This window comes from Urocitellus parryii, chromosome 3, assembly GCF_045843805.1.
Source record: "Urocitellus parryii isolate mUroPar1 chromosome 3, mUroPar1.hap1, whole genome shotgun sequence".
Taxonomy (NCBI): Eukaryota; Metazoa; Chordata; class Mammalia; order Rodentia; family Sciuridae; genus Urocitellus; species Urocitellus parryii.
Window position 1 is genome coordinate 106,731,369 of NC_135533.1, and position 18,129 is coordinate 106,749,497.

Sequence of the window (18,129 nt, forward strand, 5' to 3'; positions counted from 1 at the left end):
ACAGCAGATGGGTTTTGCTACCTGTGGTTTCTCCATGCCTGGCACAGTGGTTGACCCAAATTTGGTTTAATGAATATGTGTTGAGTGAATGACTAAAAGCAGGTAAATGCAGCCACATTTAAGAGGTGAAGGTGTAGTGGAAGATAATTAAGAGGAGGCATAAAAGAGAGAGCTGTCTTTTAAAAAAGGGATACTGAGGTTGGGCAAGGGAGCAGACTGCAGCTGGAGGACAAGCATTTGCTTCTCTGATAGAAGGATGAAGGTGGGACAGATAAGTGTGCAAGTAGAGTGGTGTGGGAGACTGAGGTGTCCTTCCTCATTTTCTTATAGAAGTAGCACACATAGGGGTGGAGAGAAAGCTTTAAGGAAAGGGGGGCCTTAGAGGTGAAATGCTGCTGTGAAAACTGTGGGTGAGCTGGGAGAGGGATCTGCCCTGAGGCAGCCTCAAGTTGTGGAACTGTACTTTTGTGCTCCAGCGGACTGCTAAGCTGCCCCTGAGCCCAAGATGCCTGTATTGGGATGGTCAAATGACAAGATTATTTTCTGGGAACATGCAGAAATAATTAAAGAACCCAGACAGGTAGTGAGGACCTCAGGGAAGAAAAGAAGGGTAGAGATGCAAAAAGGATAAATCAGAGTTCCAAGTTGGGGAGCTTTGGACCAAAGAACAGAATGAGGAAACAGGAAGTCTTGAAAGACTTTAGCTTTGACCTATGATTGGGTAGGTAGGCTTTAGGTTTGTTTACTGGATTGTATTTATTGAGGCTGGGGTTTCCCAGGATGAATGCATGCTCAGCACCAGACTGCTCAGCTGAGCCATCATCCCAGGGACCTACAACTTTGTGGTCCCTGAACTCCTTCCTAGCTTAAAGATAAGCCTGATGGACACCAGGTGGAAATATTAATGTGAAAGATTGACTATAACTCCTGGCAAATAAAGGAGGGCAGACAAAGACAGTGAGGTCCTACATTGACCTCAGAGGGGAAATTTAGCAGCACACAGCACCTTGCAGTTTCCCCAAATCACACCATAAAGAATATATTCAACCAGTCATTAGGGAAATATACAGTGTGGCAGATGCTGAGACTCAGGCATCCCTGCATAGTGTTCATTTCAAAACTTAATCTTCCTCTCAGAGGATAGGCTTCCATTTATTTTGGACTCTACAAGTAAAGTAATAGTGATCTGTGTGCTTAAATGGCACATGAGGCAAGTGGAATTCCAGCTGATGTCATCCAGGAACAAACATGGAGGGCAAATTCTAATTTAACTGATAATGAAACCATTCCAATCATTAAAACAAAAAAGAGTCCTCCCAGGAACTAAACAAGCCACACATCATAGGCTATACCCAAGATGTGGGAAAATTTTAGGAATTATCTGCTACCCTTATGTCCATATAAAATGACTATTTTCTACAATAGAAAATCCAGTATGGATAAAGTGTTTACAGACCCTGCTGTATTCTTAGGATCCTATGAAAAGATGAAAAACTTCTAACCAAATGCTAGAGACTCAGGTCAACTAAATGGCTCTGTCTGGTTGTTCACATTGCATTGGCTAAAATTAAAGTTGTCTTCACAGGTGAGCACAGGAAAGCAATAGGAAAAACCCTTTCTATCATCACCATATTTGGTAATTTCAGACTGAAGAACTCAGGCTATGCTTTCTGGAAAGTTATAAGAAGAAACGAAAGTTGGCATAATAAACACTTTCTTCCTACCTGACTTGGTACAAAATGCCCTAAGACAGAACACTAATGTGCTCCTGGCTTCTAGGTGGAGATTTTAACAGTGAGTTTGCAAGTCTCAGTTCCCTTCACATTGCCCATTGTTTGCCATTTCAGCAGATATTTGTTAAGGGTTCATTTTTTTTTTCCTGCTAAAATTGTCTTAGCTAGAAATATATGAAAAGAGTTTTTAATCTGTTTTACAATTTAAAATAATGAGGAAAAATCCTTTTTTCTTGGAAAATTTCACACCAATGGGAGTTAAAAAAAAAAAAAAAAAAGCTGCCAGTCACTGATACCAACAGAAAAAGGGCAAATATTTCACCTCTCAGAATGATGACCATGCTTAGGACCCTGAGTAATCATAGCCCAAGGAATCCAGGGACAGGATTCCCTCCCATCCACCCACATAGAAAGTGAGGGAAGACCTTACAGCTGACAATTTAGAAAGCAGCACCAATACAGGATGTAAGCCCAGCAGGGAATCTCCTTAATAAACAGAAGTGGCAATGTGCAAATTAAGCCAGGGTATTTAACAGCATCTCCCACTAATAGAAACAATTCCCCAGTCCAAGAGAATGAATTTCCTGCTAGGAGCCAACAAGTACTTCCAACTGTGTCTTCTTCCTTTTCAGCATCATCTGTACAGTGTTACCATCCCTCAGCAGGAGAGCCTGTCTCCATAGGAAAAGCAGAAGTCCTTGCCCACAACTCTATCCTGCTTGATGCCTGGAAATCAGGGGTCTTTGGGACTCCTAGGATTGTTGTCCTTCCCTGGTCACTGTGGCCAATAATTTCAAGGAGGCTTTGGCTAGCATCCCAATTTCCCCACAGTTACCCAAAGAAACCACTTTCTTGGCAGCAAGAATTTAGATTAATTTTGCCACATTTGTACTTAATATTACTATGTCTGGCTGCTTTTGGAGAGATTCATCTGTTGCTGTGCATTTGCATTACTGCCATGAATAAACCTCCTTTATTCACCCATCTGTGGGTAGGTATTTGGTTGCTATCTGGTTTGGGGCTACTGTGAATAGTACTACTGCAAACAAATACACTTATGGTTTGGTGATGGTGCTAGAGGTGCACACAATGGGAGGTGCTTGGGTCATAGGGTATGCATATGTCCAGTTTAGTATGTTGCTGGCAAGCAGTTTTCCAAAGTGATTGTTGAGAAATCTTTTCCTTGTGTCTTCTCTTTGCTTTCCTTATCTCCAAATTCCAAAATTCATCCCTATCCTATGGCCTCCTCGGTTATCCTAATTTCTCTGTTAGCAGATGATCCTACCCCATATGCCAGGAAAAGCACAGGTCCCCGGGTAAGAGCCACTCTCCTCACAGGACACCATTATCTGAAGGAAAGCTGATTCCCCAAAGCTCACTCCTCTTTGGGGAGCTAGAGCCAGGCTTGGAGTTCAGTGTAAACTCTAGTGTGGATTTCCGGCTTCTCTTTAATCACAGACACCCCTCACACCTCTCCCATCACAGAAATATCACACAATGAGCACTGATGTGAACACACACATAGAAAAGTCTTCCCCTTCTCCACCAAGTGCAAGACAAGTTTCCTCCTTCAACTTCTTTTCCCCTGGCCTTAAGTCACCCTGCTTTCTGGGCTATCTGGCCTCCCCTTCAGGGTAGCAGCCTGGGGAAACATCCCTATTTCCCCCATGGTTGTATCCAATGGCCCTTTTGGTCTTTACATGGTGTGGATCCAGTTCCTACATCATCATGTAGGATTCCTCTTCCCCACAGCATAATCTTCCTATGACTGCTTTCTTCTTCCTTTACCATTTTGTTTTTCACCCACTCCTATATCCTCAGTTACTACCTATATGCAGAAGATTCTCAATTATCTGTGTGTCTGTGCCTCCTGTGGGCTCCAGGCAGATCTGATAGCTGCCCTCTCTACAAGCGATTCCTGCGGAACCTTCCACAGCTTTATTCAAATCAGAATCTGGATCTATGGACTTTTTTCCAATATTCCATAAATGCTACATTTTTCATAGTTGCCACTGGCCTTTCTCCCTTGCTCACATCTTTATCACATTGCGCCTGAAGTCCTACAATTATTGTGTGAAAATCTGTCATAGGTTTCCCTTCTGCCCTGAGCAAGATCTCCTGCCTGAGTTATGCTAAATGCCTCTTTTCTCAGTCTCCCCCTTCCCTGAGTTGGTTTCCCCAGTAATGTCAGATTTGATCACTCAGTTATTTATTGAAATTTCTACCAAATACTGACTGCACACCAGGCACCCTTCTCCACAAAGAAATGGAGTCTCCAAAAGGACACCAAATTTCTCTCTCCACTCAGCTGACATCTCAGTGAAGGAAGGCAGAAGTAAGAAATTGGATAACTAGGAAGGGACATAATTTACTAAACATAAAGTGGTAGTGACATGTCCTTGTGGGGCTAACGATGGTCAGCTAATACGGTGACATAGACAGAGAGACATGAGAAGCCACTTCAAAGGCCTGGATTTTCCCTGGAATGATGAGAAGGTACCACCTCTGTAAAAGGCAAGGAGAATATTCCAGAGAGACAGAAAGAGAGAACAAGAGGGTAGGACCTCATAGTCTGTTAAACACTCCAAGAGGAACAAACTGTGAGCCAGGGTGGTGTTACTGGTGCTGTTATTCACTATCACTGTTGACTTACACCTACACACAGAATCATTCATGAGCAGCACAAAATCCCACTCCTCAATTCAGCCCTAACTCATGCTGGTCTCAAGCACCTGGATGTCAATGTGCACAGGGTCTCTCCCATCAGTGTTGTCCTGTCCTGTGCCCTTCAACACATCCTTCAAGATCCCATCTCAATCTCAAATCTCATGAAAGTACATGACTGTGTATTCCACATTCCAGGGTACCTACATGATCCATAGCTTCATGGTAAGGTATGTGTGTGTCTTTCTAGATGGAGGCCTCCTAAACACCAGTTTGTTCCATTTTATTTTCTCTACTACCTTTCTGCTTTTTACTTCATAAATTTCTGCTCACCTTTATTATATTATCCTGCACCCAGGGAAATTTTAGGTGGGGGTCTATTCCAATTTCAATAAAAACTGTCCATCATACAAGGATCAACTGCTTAGGCTTGGAAACAATAAAACGATTGAAAAACATAAGAAAAAAGAAAACAGAATGCCATGAGTTGGGGTTACAAGGTACATAGTACATGGAGGAATTTTTCTTGCTGAGGATAAGCACTTTAATTCTAATTTTTCACTTATGGAAATTGGGCTGCTATTCTGAATGTTCTGTGGATTTTTTTCCCCAAAAGAAAATTGGGAAGCAAGATCTACAGAGAATTCCTGATTTGGGCCACTAAAAAAATATAATTTCATTAATAAAGAGTAACTTAAAAACTAATTAATATGACATTATCTCCACGGGTAATCCAGAGATAAGAAAGGACCTGAGAGCTGTTTCCTCCCTAAACCTCCTATTAACCCGGGGATTCCCTTGGGTCGTGTAAACCACAACATCCATTTGTACACTTTCAGACAGTTTCTAGCTGTTGCTTCCCTGAGCACCAATCAGAGTTTTCCAAAGGGTTGAAGTCCTTTTCCTGTTTAGGTCCTGGGGAGGGACCACTACTCTCCTTTGAACCTCTGGTGTCATGTTATTACAGCCCATGCTGAGGAGTCTTGCATAAAAAGACTAATGTCCTGGGCTTAGGTTGAGGCCACAAAAATTTAGGCACATATGGGCTTGTCCTGAACAAGTTTCTCATTAGCTTCAGTTGCCCTCATCCACATCTGCTTTTAACATAATGACAGTGCATGTATCAAAAGTTTCAGGGCTGGGGTCGTGGCTCAGAGGAAGAGTGTTTACCTACCATGAGTGAGGCCCTGGGTTCGATCCTCGGCACCCCTTAAAAAAAATAAAATAAATGTATTGTGTCCACCTACAATTAAAAAATAAATGTTTAAAAAAAAAGTTTCAGACACTCGCTAGATAATCCCCCAACACTATACTCCTTATGTATGCACCAATCCAAATGAAAATACAAAAACTCCTAAAAGCAAACATGAATTATTAATCTAATGATTAATATTATGATTATTATTAATATTATAGATCTTCCAAGAGATGTGGGCAATGCAAACATTTTAAGCTTTTGAAGAAATCATAAAGAGTCCCTGGCACAGATCTAGTCTGTGAAATGCATTTACTCTACACAGTAACATTCCCTAGGGAGGTACTGGTTCCCCTGCATCTAGGCATGGACTTCCAGTGGATGATAGCTTATTTGGAACATCTATGCTTCATCACAAGTATTGTTAATTTTAGGTATTGGATTCTAGCAATAGTCTTATGAGAATGACACAGGAAGATGTATCAAGTGCAAATGAATACTGAGAATATATGAAGGGAATAAGGTATGAGCCACACTTAATAAAGTTTTATTATTCTATTGACTATTAGAAATATGTAATAAAAATAAAAACTTTTATGAACTACCATTGTTATTAATTATACAATTTCCATTAAGAAATCAGACTTTTCTAATTTTTTATAGGTGCACTAGAATTACACATAATAGCGGGATTAATTATGTCATATTCATACATGCACATAACAAAATTTGATCAATCTCATTCCTCTGTACCTTCCCTTTTTCTCCCCACCTCCTTCCCTCTGATCTACTTGTTCTATTCTACTGAACTCTGTTCTATTATTATTTTAATTTTAATTAGCATTATAATGATATATAAAAGAGGATTCATTGTGTTACACATAGACATAGCAAAATTTGGTAGATTTCAATCCTCACACTCCTAATTTTGTCTAGTCTCTCTCCAATAACATTCTATCCTCTGTTACAAACCATATTTTGTTAAAAAGTTTTTAGTGATGGGAAGTTTCTACTTTAACCCCAATCCCTAAGTCAAAGTTGCCAAAGTGTCTCCTTTTTTTGTTCCTTAACAAAATAGAAGGCTGAACAGAAACACAGAAACAGAAACACACACACACACACACACACACACACACACACCACCTATAAAGAATATTGTGTTTCTTTTGTTGTTGTTCTATCTACCAAAATAATAGATTTTGAAACAAGACTTTTTCTATGGTTGAATGAGTTCTTTATAAAGAAATCAGTCTTTTTCAATATTATTCAAAGTAATTTCTTTTCCAAATCAAAAATGTGTTATTTGCTATTCTTGGCAATTCTAGTTTACTAGCAATGTTTCAGTTAACTACAAATATGAAACAAACTTTAATTTGTTGGTATCAAGTGTGCTTTTCTCCGAATAACCTAAGACTGTATATTTTATACTTATTGTCTAAAAATAATTAAGAGCCCATGATAGGGTTGAAATATTACCATATGACCTACATCTAGACACATATTGCTCTTTGACCTCTTCAGTTGTAGGACAAACAAAATGCAAAGAGCAACATTGATAGATGTGCCTGTTTTCTGGGGTTTTCTATCTGATCTTCCCAACACTCAGTGATGTACGTAGTAAAGGTCTGAGGGCTGGTTCTCATGTGTTCCAAGTCCAGAAATAGTGTTCTGCATTGAGCATTTTCCAAAACAAAAACCTCACATTTGGAGAAAAATTAAATAATGAAATAAATCCTAGTTAGTCAGAAAGCCACACTAACACTACTTCTATAAGATTACAGTACTGGAGAGTTTTACACAAAACTTATTATACTTATTGCAGTTCAAAAAGGAACCATACGTTATTTCTACTAATGCGGTGCCATAATTTGTTCACAAGGAGGCATTAAGAAAATGCTCAGCAAGGCTCAGTATAATTTTAATGCATTTTCCTATTTGAAGGAAATGCATACAGCAGTGGACAACATCATATAGCTGTGGACATTGTCATTAAGTATTCCATGGCCCTAACAAACAATTTCCATAACCTGGTCTGCATCAGTGATATATACAACTATTAAATATTTTCATGAAGTTCTCCTCTTGTCACAGAAATGTTTGTGAAGACCTTTTTAAATCAAAGATGTGAAAGAAAAGAGGTCAAATACAGGAAAAAAACCAGAATCACCTTCCTTCTTTTTTTTTTTTTTCATCTAGCATGTAGCAAAAAAAAAAAAAGAAAGAAAAGAAAAGAAAAGAAAAAGAAAGAAAGAAAGAAAAAATAAAAGTCTAACCCTGTAAAATTTCTGACAAACACTATGTCCAACCAGTCCTTGAACCCAAGTTTATCCTGATTTTCAGCCTTTGTAGTGGGGTTCCTCTGCTTGGAATTGGCTCTCCTGGGGGTGTCATATGGTCACTTATTCCAAGCATTTAGTTCTTGGCACAGAAAGGAAATCTCTAATAAAATTTGCCACACTGTTATAGCACTGTTAATAATACCTTCAATTGAGTTTCCTTTATCATGGTAGTATTTACTATTACATGTCTCTACTTCTTTACTTGTCTATTTTCTATACCTCAACACCACCTCCATTTGAATAATCTTAGCTCTCCTCTTTGGCACATAACAGGCACTCAAAATATTTGGCTGAATGAATTAATGATAAATATTCACTGCAATTGCTATCACCACAATTCTCAACATGCAATTCAGATATTTTTTGGTTTCAGCTTATGTCAATTTTGATATGTTCTATTGTTCAATAAGTTTGTTCATTTCATGTTATAAATTTGTTTTTATTTTGTTCTACTTTTTTATCTCAAGGTGGAATCACACACTTTTAACCTTTCTTCTGTTCTAATATAGCATTTAAAATTATAAATTTCCCTCTCAGCACTGCTGTAGATGCATTCTACAAATTTTAACATGTTATATTTTCATTTCCATTCAGTTTTAAATAGTTTGTAATTTGCTTTGTAATTTCTTCTTTAGCTTGGGTTATTTAGAAGTGTTATTTAGTTATTAAGTGTTTGGGGTTTTCCTAGACATGTTACTACTGTGGATATCTAATTTAATACTTCATATATTTAAATCCTTTAAATGTATTGAGCTTTGTTCATAAACATAGCATATTTGTACCAAAAAAGAAGGTAAATTTTGTACTTGTTACGTATATTGGTCTATGAATTTCATTCAAACTGGAAGTTGCTAGCATCATTCAGATCCTCTATCTCTTCACTGATTATTATTATTATTATTTTGTTTAATAATAATAAACTGTTCTGAAACACTATTCTATTTGAGTTTGCCATTTTCCAGTGTGACAGTTTTTCTATTTCTCCCTCTAATTCTGTCAATTCCTTTGCTTTTTTGTACTAGCTGTAAGTTTCTTTGCCATTTCCTTTTGAAAAGTCAGTCATCTGAGTTCTACAATAATAAAAGACCATCTTTGCAAGAAACATTTTCAAGCCACTTGAGCATTAGTGGGCATTCACACAATTAAACTTAGGTTTCCAAAAATGTGTACACTTGGAAGATCACCCCCCCCCCACACACACACACACACTGTCTTTGACTACTCTGAAAACGTCTTTTCTGTCTTAAATGTCAACATATTTCTGTGGACATATCTGAGTTTTCTGGGTGCTGCATTGAAAAGCATCTGCACTCCAGGAACAAGTAGAGTGTCCTTTTCAATGAAGCTCAGCAACATTGGCATGGAGAACGAATCCTTCAATTCTCCCTGGCCAAGGGCCCACTTCATAAACATAAGCATTTGTCAAACTGCCAGTTTTTCTTACAATTTTATCTGTCAACCTCAAATCCAGGAGAAGCGTCTTGGAAAACCACTTCTCTGCTTATAGTCTGAACAACTTAATAATTTCTTGAATGGAGAAGTGCTGAGTTTCTGGAGGTAGCAATGAGTCAGCCCCTGGAAATACCACCTGCACCTTTTCCATCTAAAATCTGATAACACTTTTTCTTAAAGTATATTTTATATGCTATCCATATAGCCATGTCAGTCTTCCTACATGTATGGTTTATCTAGTTTCTTTTTCTACCTATTCATTTTTAACTAATCTCCATGTCTTTTATTTAAAACAGGTTTCTAATAACATTTTATGCATTCTGACAATCTCTTTTTTTTAGGTGGAGTATTTAGACTGCTAACAAAAAATATAATTATTAGTATGGGTGCATTTAGGTACTATTTTATTGTTTTCTGCTTGTTTTATTTATTTATTTTGTTCCTTTGCTCCCTCTTTGCCTTTGTATTTTTAAAAAAATTATCCATTTTTTTTTAAGTTGTGACTCTTCTCATTATTTTATCTAATGACTGCTCTGAAGATTGTTTAACTTCTACAGTCCACTAAGATTAATTACAACACTCCATATCAAGACGTGGACACATGGCTATCACGCAGGTCTCTCCATGCTCTGTGCAATAACTGTCATATATATTACGTTTACATATGTTTTAAATCCCAAAGGAAATATTGTAATCTTTTTTAAGCAAACATTTATAGAAGAAATGAAGAGGAGAACTAATCTTTTATGTTTACCCAGAATATGATTTACCTTTTGAATCCTCTCCATTTCTTTCCAAGAGTCCAATTATCCACCTACTATACTGTGCTTTCCGCTTGAAAGTTCCCCGTTTATATTTCTTTTGTGGAGCTCTGATAGCAATGGATTATTTTTCTTTTATCTGAAAATGTCTTCATTTTGCCTTCTCCATGAAGGACATTTTTGCTGGATATAGATTTCTGAATCTATGGTTGTTTGGATCTTTTAGCACCTGAAAGTTTTTCACTGCCTTCTGCCTTCAGTTGTTTCCGATGGAAACAGTTTTTAAAATGTTGGTACTCTGTATAATTTATAACTTTCTCTGGTTGTTTTATAAGATTTTCTCATTACGTATGCTTTTAAGCAATTTCACTGTAATGTATCTTGGTGGTACAGTTTTCCTTTATTCGTTTTTGCTTGGATTTATTAAACTTTTGAACATATAAATTGTTTCACAAAATCTTTGAAAATTTTTGCCTTTGTTTCTTCAAGTATTTTTTTCTTATCTTCTTCTGGGATTCTACTGACAACTACCAAGCCTTTAGGTAATTCTCCATAGGTTTTGGGGGTTCAATAGTTTTTTTTTTTAATCTCTTCTCATAATTGAAGATTTTAATTTTGATCTATTTTCAACTTCACTGCCTACATACTATTGTTAAATCTACCCATGAAATTTTTATATAAGATATTATGCTTTTCCATTTTAGAATCTTTTTTGTAGTTCTTATTAATTCTGAGATTTTTCTCTTTTTTCCTTTATTATAAAATAATTTTCTACTCTGTCATTAACCATAGTTACAAGCTATAGTAAGATTCGTATTTGTTAATTCTAATATCTGGGTCATCTAAAGGTTAATTTTGGGTGACTTGTCATTTTCCTTGGAAATGGTTCACATTTTGATGCTTCTTTGTGTTTTGCCTTGTATCCTAGACACTGTGAATATTATCCTTAGGAGATGCTAGTTTCTCTTATATTCTGAAAAGTAAAGAATATTTTCTTTTCTTCTCTCTTTTTGACAGTAGCCTTGCCGTAAATGTGAGCTGGTAATTCTTTTTTGTTCGCAGGCAGTTAGCTGGTTGGTTTCACACTTAAAATACTACTTCTTGGTTGGCTAAACAGTTTAACTCTCCTGTCCTTAGCTTGGCTGCTTAAAGCCTGTCCCTTTCATGTAAGATTCAAGGATTAGCCACTAATCTGGGCAGAATTTAGCTAAAGAATTTATGAACCTGACTCTCTTCTTTTTAGTATTTTCTCCCTTTCCACAGGCTGATGGTTCTCCTGAATTCTGACTCTGAATTTTCAAGCCAGAAGAGTTGGGGACCATGGATTATTTTCTTGAGTCTACATGTAATTTAGTGAGTACTGTATTAACTTTCTAATGATGCATAACAAATTAGCATAAACTCAGTAGTTTAAATGCATGTGCACATATGTGTGCGTGTGCACACATACACCCATTATCTCATAATTTTCTGGGTCAGGAATCCAGGCACAGCTGATCTAAGGCCTCTGCTAAAGGTCTCACAGGGCTGTAGTCATGTGTGAGTTGGGATGCAATCCTATCTGGAAGTTCGACTGGGAAAGCTCATTGAGATTGTTGGAAAAATTCCTTTCCTTGCAGGTGTAGGACAAGGGTCCTGGCATTTTACCAACTATGGACTGAGGGCTTCCTCAGGTCCTAGAGGCCACCTGCATTTTCCTCACACATGGCCCTTTTCAAAGTTAATAATATGACAGCTTGATTCTCTGAGGTCAGCAGAAGGAGTCCCCCTCCAGTCTGTTAAGGTAGAACCTATAAAATAAACTGTCACCAAGTGGGGCTAGGGTTGTAGCTCAGTGGTAGAGTGCTTGCCTTGCACATGTGAGGCCCTGAATTCAATCTTCAGCACCACATAAAAAATAAAATAAGTAAAAGTATTGTGTCCATCTACAACTAAAAAAAAATATTTTAAAAAATGTCATCAAGGGCAAGAGATTCAAACACCTTTTCTATATTCTATAGATAGAAACAAGCTGAAAATCACAGTGCACTCAAGATGAGGATATGAATTACTGGGGGTCATGTTAGGGGATGCTGGCAACAGAGACTAAAAGTTCTAAGAGCCCCTATAATCTGGGGCTCTTAGAGGGTAAGTAACTTCCTCAGGATTGTACAGTTTAGTGTTAGTGGAGACTGGGATTCAAATCAAAGCAAAGCCTATGTCCTCCCAGTATCCTGTCCACATCCAACAAGCAAGGCTATGCTCAATACTGTTGGGGCAGTCTGGATTCAGCCAGAGGTGAGTCAATAAAAGAAGTACAGCATCCGCAAATCAGTGCTGCCCAATCTTTCTGGAGCCATGTGAGATGTCAGAATGAAGTCTGCAGCTTACAATACCCAAATGTGAAAGTAGTTTCCTAAGTCTCAGAGTCACCTGAACACATCTTATTTCCTAAAATATAATTAAAATCACCAGAGGTCACATTGCCCAGGAAAGTTCTACAAATGTCAAAGCATACTTCAAAGAAATAAGTGTTAAAACACACCTTCCGAAGTTAGAGGGACATTATCCAGCCAGCACAGGTTGTATGAGGATGAGAAAAACATTGAAACAGTGTGACTCTATAACACAAGGCCCAGCTTTCCATTCCCTCCAAGCCATGAAAATGTCAATGTGCAGGAAAGCAGCCAGCTCACTTCTCATTTTATCAAAGAAGTCCTCCCTAAAATGCCACACTCTAGTGACAACTAAAAATAGATAAGAATCTAATCTCCTTCAAACCAACACTTGCTTCTTTAACCACAAGTATCAGAGCGGAAATGATCCATAAACAAAAGGTAGATGGTAAGCAACTAAAATAGCTGCCATTTCCTTCCACAGCACACTCTCAGGATCAGCCGCCCGGTTATTTCTACCAAGGAACTTCCCTCGTGGCCTGTTTTCACAGGCTCTACACTGGGAGGCGAGACGCCACAGGTTCTCAGGAATGTTTGTATTGGAAAAGAGCTCAATTTCCTCCCATGCCCCTGGACACAATGCTGTCCTCACCTTCACCATCTCCCAAACAACAGAGACACTCCTCTGCACCTCCTCTTCCCCAGCATTTTAAAAATGATTGTTCTGTACTGTCACAAATGTTGTGTTTATGTTTCCACAGCTTAGAATATAAACAAAACCTCTATTTGGCTGTTTATTCCAAAAGAAATTGGTACAAATTCATAGTTTAGAGCTAGTTTGGTTTATTTACTAAAAAGGCAGATATACTTTATATTTGGAGCATTTATAGTTTACATGACACAATTATTATTTGTAGAATGGGGGCCCAAACACAATTTGACTAGACCCAAAAGAATCCTATTTGTTTTATTCTTCATCCCCTCAAGACTTGTGAAGTCTCATAAACTACATGAGCATATAAACTGAGTTTTGGAAATTAAATGGAGCCAATAAAGAAAGAAGGCAGAGAATGGACAGATATCCACATTTAAGTTACATTTGGTAGGTATATTTACAACATATTTGACTTTGGTACTTCATACCTTTTAATATGAGTTTAATATGAGTCTCAGACTTGTTGAGTTTACATATCTTTGGAACTAGAAAGCCAGATGAAATTACTTCATTTATTTAATAGTTCCATCAAGAGAATAGTGTTCATAGAACAAGAGCCTAACATCCCTTACAATATCTTGCCAGTTTTTTAAATTAGTTGTTCAAAACATTACATAGCTCTTGACATATCATATTTCATACATTTAATTCAAGTGGGTTATGCACTCCCATTTTTCCCCCATATACAGATTGCAGAATCACATCGGTTACACATCCACGTTTTTACATACCAGTGTCTGTTGTATTCTGCTACCTTTCCTATCCTCTACTATCCCCCCTCCCCTCCCCTCCCATCTTCTCTCTCTACCCTATCTACTGTACTTCATTTCTCTCCCTTATTTTTTCCCCCTTTCCCTTCAGCTCCTCTTATATGTAATTTTGTATAATGATGAGGGTCTCCTTCCATTTCCATGCAATTTCCCTTCTCTCTCCCTTTCCCTCCCACCTCTCACCCCTGTTTAATGTTAATCTTCTTCTCATGCTCTTCCTCCCTGCTCTGTTCTTAGTTGCTCTCCTTATATCAAAGATGACGTTTGGCATTTGATTTTTAGGGATTTCTTGCCAGTTTTTAAACAAAATACCATGTATGAAGGTGAACCAATTTTATCCCATTTCTGCCAGATGTTCTAACTGTATTTTTTTACCTTCAGAAAAAACAGAATGGACTATTGAGAAAGAGCTCCATGCACTGACAGCAATAAGAAACCATCCTATTAAAAAATTCCTTGAGCCAAGGACATTGGCACATGCCTATAATCCCAACAAAAGTGAAGGCTGAGGCAGGAGGATTGCAAGTTCAATGCCAGCCTCAGTAACTTAGTAAGGTCCTAGGCAAGATAGCAAGACCCTGTCTGATAACAAAACATAAAAAAGGGTGGGGATGTAGCTCAACAGTAAAGTGTCCCTGGGTCCAATCCCTAATATCCGTCACCCCCACAATCTAGCGAGCTGTTAATATTGAAGCAAAAAGAAATTCTTCCATCAGGATTTGTGTAACTGTATTTAATATGTGAGTTTTGACCCTTACACAGAAAACACATATCTTCCCTGTAAGTGATGGATAAATAAGTAAGCTCCTCTGCTTCAAACATTCCCTGTGTCAGAATCCCCATGTTAAAAAAGGTGAAGTTGGAAGTCATTTACTGAGATGGTGTGCTGTGTGTCATGCTGTCACCTCACTTACATCAGCCCTGGCAGAGGCTGCAGGACCAGACTCACCCTGCAAGATCCCCACTCAATAACCGACATTCATAGGACTCTCTTTAAACTGATCAGCATCAATGCAGATGGCTCCATGCAGGAAAGATGAGCCTGTAATGTGTCCCTTACTAGGTGTGGTAGCAGCACAATGACCCCAATTCACTTTTTTAAATTCAGTGCCCTCATTGTGTAAAATGAAGACAGCAACTGCACTGACATCATAAGTGTAAACATTAAGTTACATGAGATGATGTACATAAAGATCTTCACATAGTATCTGAGAACACCACAAGGACTGAACTGTTGTTCAGTCACTGTAATTGCAATTATATTTGCCATGAAACCTTCACCCTGGGACCAGCTGGATGAGGGGGACTTTACATCCAGCAGCCATGGAAAAGTCCTGCTAGTGAACATACTTCTATCTGACAACAGCCTTTCAGGGGTGTTTTGTTTTGACCTTTTCTTTCTAATTAACATATAATAATTGTACATATTTGTGGGGTATAGCTTGGTAGTTCATCACATGTATACAAATATAATGATCTAATCAGGGTAATTAGCATTTCTATCTCCTTATAATTTATTTCTGTTTGGAACCTTTAAGCTCCTATTTTCTAGTTCTTCATAGAACATATAATAGGTTGTTGTGAATTATAGTCACCCCACAGTGCTATAGAACACTAGAATTTATTAATCCCATGTAAATATATTTTGGTACCCATTACCTTTCATTGATTTAGTTTCTCCAATTGATTTAGCAATTAAAACACTACCAGCCAGGATGGATACTCCTTCTTTCTAGGACTTTATCCATGATGTTTATGTCACCTACTGGGAAAGACTTTGAAAGGACATCTTCACCCAGAATAGTCTCTGACCCCTGATCATATGGCAGATAGCCCTTCCAATACGGATGGTTTCCTGGGGATGGGGATAAGAGTGGGATCCTAAAAACTATTGGGAAATTCTCATGGGTCTGGCCACTGACATTCTTTGTTGCACATGCCACCATCTCCCAGGGCAAAGGCCATTCTTTGTGTTTTGTAGGCATAAATTGTCTGCTCTACCTAACTACCAAAAGTTTTAAAGGATTAAGGTTTATTCTTCCTAGAATTTCTTTTGATCAAGAAAATTGCTTTGCATATAAACAAAAACTCAATGTCCTCTTACTTATGGACTGAATTGTGCTCTCCCCAAATTTATACACTGAACTCCAACACCCAACACTCTGTTTGAAGATAGGGTTTTTAAAGAAGTAATTAAGTTAAACTGAAATCATTAAGATGGGCTCTAATCTAATATGACTGGTGTCCTTATAAGAAGAGGAAGAGACACTAAGGATGGGCATGCACAGAAAAAAGGCCACATGAGGACAGAGCAAGACCAGGAAAGAGACCTCAGAGAAACCAATCCTGCTTATACCTTGGATCTTAGGCATCCAGCCTCCAGATCCATGAGAAAATAAATGTCTGTTTTAAAAACCACCCTAACCACCTGAGAAAACTAATACACACTAATTTTACTTAGTTTGGTAACCGCCTGAGAAAACTAATACACACTAATTTTACTTAGTTTGGTAATGGTAAGGGAGTCATCATATTTGGTAAAAATTCAGACTGTGATGTTTCTACAGAGTTTTTCCTTAAGCTAATGCTTCAGCTTTGCTCTTTAGATTGCTGTCATTACTTTGGGCAGGTCACTGTGCCCTTCTGTGCCTTATCACCCAACTTATGAAGACAAAAACCCTATCTAGTATAGACATGGGGAAGATCAAAGGAGACCATTAGTCAACACTAAACATCACTTTCACATCGTATTTTGCCCACATATTAGTAGCTCCTCACTCCAGCTCTTCCTGTCAGAAAATCCTTTCCTATATGCGACCAAAACAGATTATTCTGAATCTGTCCTCTGAATTATACAATGAGGTCCGATGCTGAGAGCCATAGCCAAGTAGGAATGACCATGGCATTTTGGGTTGAAAGGTGACCCTGCTCAGGGATTGGGGTGGCTCCGGGTTTAGGGTGGATCCTGCTGGGAATAGGGCGGCTCCAGGATTAGGGCAGATCCTGCTGGGATTAGGGCCTATCCTGCTGCCTCAGGCGCCTGCTCCTTTGGAGTTCCCGTTGAGTTCTCGAAGGGGGTTCTGAGAGAATTGGTGTACAGAGCCCGGTGGAGGGAGGGTATTCCCAAGTAGTGTGTGTAGAGTGTCGGTGAGAGTTCGGGAATAAAGAGTTGCTGTTTGAATCTACAAGGCTTTGTGGTGGCTCGGTGATTTTGTGCCCAACCAAACTGCGGCAGCCTATCCCCCGAAACTCTCAGGACAGGAACTTAAACATCTGAATGTAGCTATAAATCCCAATGAATCTTTAGTTTCTTCAGCTAAAATACAGTGCCCTCCATATCTGTGGGTTCTGTATCCGCAAATTCTATGAACCACAGATCAAAAATATTCAGAAGAAAAAATGACTGTGCTCTAAACATGCACAAATTTTTTTCTTGTCATTATTCCCTCAACAATACAGTATAATAACTATTTACATAGAATTCACCTTGTGTTATGGCTTAGATATGAGGTGACCTCCAAAAGCTCATATGTGAGACAATGCAAAAAAGTTTAGAGGTGAAACAATTGGGTTATGAGAGCCTTAACCTTATTGGTGCATTAATCTACTTGAATCAATTAACAGGGTGGTAAATGTAGGCAGGAAGGGTGTGGCTAGAGATGGATCCCTGGGGTATATATTTTGTCCCTAGCAAGCAGTGTTCTCTCTGCTTCTTTGTTGCCATGTTCTGAGATGCTTTCCTTCCCCAGTCTTCCACTGTGATGGTCTGACCCACTAAGGGCCCAGAGCTATGAAGTTGGCCATCTATAGGCTGAGACCTCTGAAATTATGAGCCAAAAAAATAACACCTCTGACTGTTCTTGTGAGACTTTTGGTCACTGCAATGAAAAAAATGATTAAAACACATGTATGAATTAGGTATTATAGAGGTAATCTAGAGATGATGTAAAGTATAATACAGGATATGCAAAGGTTATACGCAAATACCACACTATTGCCATTTATATAAGAGACTTGAAGCATCTGTAGACGTTGGTATCCATAAAGGGGCCCTGAAGCCAATGCCCCATGGAGACCAAAGGATATCTGTATTCTAATTTCTGTTATTTTTAAATAACAAATGAT

The 18,129-nt window shown here is 38.4% G+C and overlaps 1 protein-coding gene and 1 pseudogene across 2 annotated transcripts in view; both read right to left on the bottom strand.

The window, feature by feature from the left end:
* Positions 1–18,129, bottom strand: part of Cobl (cordon-bleu WH2 repeat protein) — a 268,552-nt gene that overhangs the window by 103,267 nt on the left and 147,156 nt on the right. The gene's annotated exons all lie outside the window — the stretch shown is intronic.
* LOC113193255 (dimethyladenosine transferase 1, mitochondrial pseudogene) lies at positions 8,928–9,534 on the bottom strand (annotated as a pseudogene).